Source organism: Hoplias malabaricus, chromosome 7, assembly GCF_029633855.1.
Source record: "Hoplias malabaricus isolate fHopMal1 chromosome 7, fHopMal1.hap1, whole genome shotgun sequence".
Lineage (NCBI taxonomy): Eukaryota > Metazoa > Chordata > Actinopteri > Characiformes > Erythrinidae > Hoplias > Hoplias malabaricus.
Window position 1 is genome coordinate 10887024 of NC_089806.1, and position 6111 is coordinate 10893134.

Here is a 6111-nt window from a genome sequence, read left to right on the forward strand (position 1 = left end):
AACAGATATTCTTCTCTCTTCTGTCTATCCTAGGACTCACTAGCACTGCACAGTTATATTTAGAGGGGTTGTTGAATCAGGAAATGGAGAGGATACTACTACATAGAGAAAATCCACAGGTGTACTTCAGAACTCAAGTGTTGGCTTCTCTTCTCTTCTCACTTTACACTCACTCCCTTGGTGATTTCTCCTAGCACAACTTTGCTGACAGCACTCAACTCATACTTTCCTCTCAAACTTCTGACACAGGTTTCCAGCCACATCTCTGCATCCTGCCTGGTGGAAATCAGTTCATGGCTGACTGTCCACCTCTTGAAGCTGAACCCAAGAAAGATTGAGCTGCTGTACGTTCCAGGAACGACATGATCTCTTTTGAGAACCCCCTACAGCCCTGGTGTGACCCTTTACCTTTCACAACCTGACAGTCATGAATGTTTCTCCTCTAGAAGTTACAAAGCATTAGACCTTTTCAATCAGGAGACGTCCCAATTGCTTGTCCTTTTTTTGGGGAAGGCCTACTGTTTCCCTTTGGTGGAACTATCATGCACGTGTGAAGAATAAAGAGCAGAGAACAACACATTCAGATGCACTCTGACTTCATTCTTTGCTCAGAACACATTTACCCCTTCATAACGTTGTTTGGGGCTATATTAATGTTTATAATGTTGGATTTAGCATCTCTAAAATCAATTTTAAATAATATTTGAATCCTTTTAATTTAGTCACACAAGCCTAATATTTAAAAAACATTATCTCAGTTTCTCAGGGTCTGAATAAACCTCAATCATTTAATGGGTAAAATGACTTTATTGAATCTGCTTAAATATTTAATATTTGATTTAATAAGCACTTTATTACTTTACCCAGAGTATATGTAAATCCATGCATACACACAGAGAGAGAATTCATGTAGAAATGTAATGCTGTAGCGCCACCCAGGGCCTTACACAAGCTTCCTTCCACACTACAATTTTAAACATAGTCTCGCCTTGTCAGAGTCAAGGGGATCTAGAGTCTGTGGGTGAGTCTACTGTAAAGTCGAGCTGAAATCAAAGCTAACCTTTCTTTTCACAATTACACCCCCAGTTTTACTGAATTATTAAAGGCTATTACAGATCTATGGTTGTTAAGGAAGTGACGTAAACAAAATACAAAAACACAATAGTTTAAATATTAAACATGTCAATGATGGATTGGTAATATGGCAGATTTTAATGTCACAAGATGGCTTCAGCGTGAGCTAGAGGCCAAAATACCAAATGAAATTTCTAGACTTATGTACCACCAAGAGAATAAAAGAAAATACATTGTAAATAACCGACCCTCCTGCTTAAAAAGGAGAAAAGGGAAACAGGAAAGGAAAATGGCACCCACCCTTTGACAACCAATGACAGTAATAAACATTCTGCGATTGTCAGATAGAAAAAACAAACATCTAAAAAATCACAGAGTCAAAAAATAAGCCGAACATTGCACAAACTGTTCAATCAACCTAGCCAGAGACTAATATCACTATCCACCTATGAGAGAGGGCCGCATAGTTACATTTAACATTGAACGGTAGCTACTTAACTGTCTTCAACTGTCATCGTACGGCCACGACCAATCACGACGTTACTTGAGATCAGCTGACACCTGTCAGACCCCCACAGAGGAGAAATAAATAAAGACCAAAAGCAGCAAACACCAGAGGGCAGCACCACACCCCAGTGAAGACTTACACATACACATACACACATACTGATCAACCATAGCATAATGACCACCTCTTTGTTACAGACTATAGTCTATTTGTTGCTCTGTATACTTTATTCTCCCCCATTCACCCTGTTCTTTAACGGTCAGGACCCCCACAGAGCAGGTATGATTTGGTTGGTGTATCATTCTCAGCGAAGCAGTGACACTGACGTGGAGTGTGTGTTGTGCTGGTACAAGTGGATCAGTGCTGTGGAGTGTTTAAACACCATACCCAGGGTGTCACAGCACACACACACACACACCATTTTACAAATCACTTTTGTAAGTGCATGTATATTGTGATGAATTGCTATAAATTAAAGTGTACTGTAATGTATTCATGATATAATCTGGAAATACAATGATGAATATTTTACTGCTGAATGTGTAACTGGAAATGGAGTGTTATTGTATCACTTTTAATCTTGAGATATATATTTTGTCTTACCACATTCATTCAAACTGAAATAAATGTGAGGTCTGTGAAAATCTTCTGTCAGCATATTAGAAGTTATTTTAACTAATGCTTTAAGGTGGCTCAGCACTGAGGAAACTGTAAGAGTTAGCTCCTATGGTGCTTTTCCACCACGTGAGTCCGGCTGTACATGAATGGACTCTACTTTGCTTGGCTCAGCACGCTTAAAGCTTGTTGCTTTTCCACTGGCAGGAGCCAGTGATGTTGCAAAACCCCATCTCTAATAGGAATCGCTGGCTTCGAAAACCACAACAATAGCTGCGGTAAAGTTAGTCGCTTTTTGCTCATCGTGTGATCACGTGTTGTTTCTGTTCTGAACACCGCTCCGCGCCCCAGTTCTCACAGATCAGTTTTACTTGTTGCACATTCAGCTTTCACTGGAAGTTTTCATTGGCCACCGTCCCAAGGAGCATATAAACCTCTTCAGAACGCCTCGAGGTAAAGTTACAAGCTGCCGCTGTGAGTCCGATAAAAATAAATGTGAAAGCTGCTGTAATTTTAGAGATTTTATAAGCGGTGGTTTGTGCTGGATTTGAATGAGCTCTGCATTTTGTGGTGATTGACATGGCTCTGGCCAATCAGCGCTCTGCAGGGTTTACACATCACCATTTAGTACCTACGGTTGGAACCCGGAGCGAGCTGGGACTGAAAACTTAACTGGTTCCAGGGACCAGGACCAGATTTGGGCAGTGGAAAAGCAAAAGAGCCGTGTCGAGTCGAGCCGTGTAGGTTCCATGCAGTGGAAAAGCTCCACTATATAAACATTAGATTTCTTCCTGTTCTGTACTGTGTCTCGTTCAAAATGCAACCTCAGCTAAACACTTAGAACTTCAGTGTAAGTGGGTGGGGCATAACCGCTGAGAGTGAAATAAAGATTTACACTGCCTTCACTTATTCATTTGCTCGTGGTTTCTATTTTTTGACACTGTACTGACACTTTTACTCCTTACAAAAGGAGTCTGAAAAGAAAGCCTTTGGCTCTGACACTGATGTCTGTGATAATCTAGTCTTAGTGTTCACAGGTACAGGGATGAAGGGTGTCTTTGTAGGGTTTATTGTATCTGAGCAGGTAAGACTAGCCCTAGCTCCCGGAGCTCTTCTTATAAGCCTCTGAATGTTCACCCTGACCTTTTTATGTTCTGGTTTTGGGGGAAATCTGATACTAGCTCTGTTCTACAGTGACCTTAGCGTAATCCTGAACTGCTGTCACCTCACAGCTCTTATCTGCACGGAATATACTGACCTCCAGATATCCTCCAGGTTTCACTATCAGATCTGGGATCAGTGGCGTGACGCTGAGTAATAACTAGACATCGACACACAGCCTCGCTTTCTGCTTTTAACAGTTCTGGACCCGACAATTGCCACAGAATATTGCCCTCATTGCTGAAAAGAGTTCAGTTGTGCCCCCATTGTACAGTATACATTGGATATGTCCTGATAGACCGAATGGTCAGAAGCCCATAGACTAGATGTCCTACTCATCTAAAGTTTCTTCTGAAACAAGGACTATCATTAGGGAACTTGAGCCTCGACTCATCTTGGTTTTACTTTAAACTGTGCAGATATGGAAACAAACATATTCAGCATTGCTCTCTAAAGGTATGATCTGTAAACCACAAATAAACAAATGTGGGATGAGATGGCAGCAGAGAGAAGGATGCTAGCAGAGGTGTCAGCAGTCTTGAAGAACCCCTCCCACCCCCTCCATAAAACACTGGCTAGTCAGAGCAGTACACTCAGCAGACCACAGGCCAGTTCTCCCTGAAGCAATCAGACTGTACAAATATGGACTTGAATCTATTTATTTATGCATCCAGCACATCCTGAAGATCCATGACTCCCTCATACATACACTACTGCAGCGTAATGTCCCTCTACAGTCAGTACTGTAACACTGCACTGGCACTTTACTGCAGTGGTCCTGCTGCTCTCCCTGGTCTTTCCCCAATCCAGCCCCCTGCCCCTTTGCACCCTGTACAACATCTTTGCTTTGTCTCATCTACAGCTTGGCCGTGCAAGGATAATGTTTTAGCCCAAATCGACCCTGCACATGCTTTCACTCCCCCACAGAATCACTGACCACCCCTTACATCTTCATCACTGTGATATATATACATTAATAAAGCATTTACAATGACATAAGTATTACCAGTGGGATTGAAAATGAAGATGTAACTGTGTGCCCCTTGAGGCAGCCATGGCCTTAAGTTTAGAGAAGTGAGTATGAGGCCGAGAGGTCACCAGTTAAATACCCAGGACCGGCAAGAAAAAGTTCATCAATGGCTGAAGTGCCCTTGAGCAAGGCATCTAACTCCCACACTGCTCCCCGGGCCCCGAGGTGGTTGGCTGCACTCTGCTCTGGTTGTGTGTGTGTGTGTGTTTACTATCACGGATGGGTTAATGCAGATAATTAGTTTCCCTGAGGGGATCAATAAAAGTCTTCATGATTCAAAAATACTGCCTTTCAGCAGCAGGGGGAGAAAGAGAACCAGGAATGATTTATTTCCCTGAGAAGAGAGTGAATAAGAAGGTGAAATAAGGTGGTACATTCACAGGATTGATTTAATGTGATTCTCTGTTAAAACTTCAATTTTACTCTGATTAGCTCAGTCTGGGCTTACTGTTTTTATTGTGTGTGTGTGTGTGGAGCACTCTGTAAGTGGCAGGTGACATTTCTTTGGAGACCCAGATGAGTGTTTTTAGATGTTTCCTCACATTTTGTTCAGTTGGTATTGCTAATATATTCATGGATATTTACCCTTAAAAATGTAGTTGTAATTACTATTCTAACATCAATAAACCAATTTAGCGACCAGTCATGTCCTGTGTGAGCAGGCCATGTGTAGCCGCGGTTTGAGGGCTGCTGGGAACTTTCCCTACTGCACACGAATGAACACACCCACAAGAGACAAACGCTACATCATCAGGATCGCCTTCTTTCTAGTGTGAAAATATGCTAATATTTTCTTTACAAATATTCAGTGTTAACTTATATTATAAACACAGTCATTGCTAATAATTGATGCTAATTAAATGATTAATATTACTAATATTATGAATGATAATTAATATGACTAATATAGTCATTAGATTAGAGTGTTTATGTTGCACTGCGGTGGTGTTGATTGAGATTTTTAATTGCAGTATACTGTATAACACACTGCTAGTTTAGCAAGTCATGGGACTTTTATTGCCATGGTCTCTGCTTAGGAACATTAGCATAAAAGCTTGTAATTAGTGTTAATTATATACTCATGGTCAATTAGTTTTACTAATAGGATCATTGTAATTAGCTATGTAGCAATCATGTTTAAGATGTACAGTGTTGATACAGCGGTTTCTCTCAGAAGTGAGGGACTTTCCTTTTGTAATTGGACACTTCCTGTATATGCCATATCATTTATACTGTGCTGTGAATTGTATGTTTTTGTTTTATTCTATTAAATCATTTTAATGAATGTTTAATGTTCCCTTTGACAGCTCCTTTTACACAGCGTTTACTTTTTCAGTTACTAACGCTAGGCCTCCAGTTTAGCTGAGGAGTGAATGTGAATTTCACTCTCAGGCTTTCAGGCTTAGTAAAAGTGTTTTGATCTGGTTAGTGTAAAATAAAGGTATTTAATTCAAATTCAGTTTAAAAAATGTACTCAAGCAAATATCCGTAATATAAATGTCTAACGTGCATCGTGATTGGGCGCCATAAAGTGAAGTAGTATATAGATATAACATCTTAAATCAACTGAGCGTCAGATCAAATAACGTACAATTCAATAGTATTTTGTCTTGTAGTGGTGTTTCACACTGTTGATTTTAATATCATCACGTCTCAAACATTATGAGGTATACTGGTTTGCTCTGTCTGTGGGAAAAATAAACATGTACAACTCTGAACATTG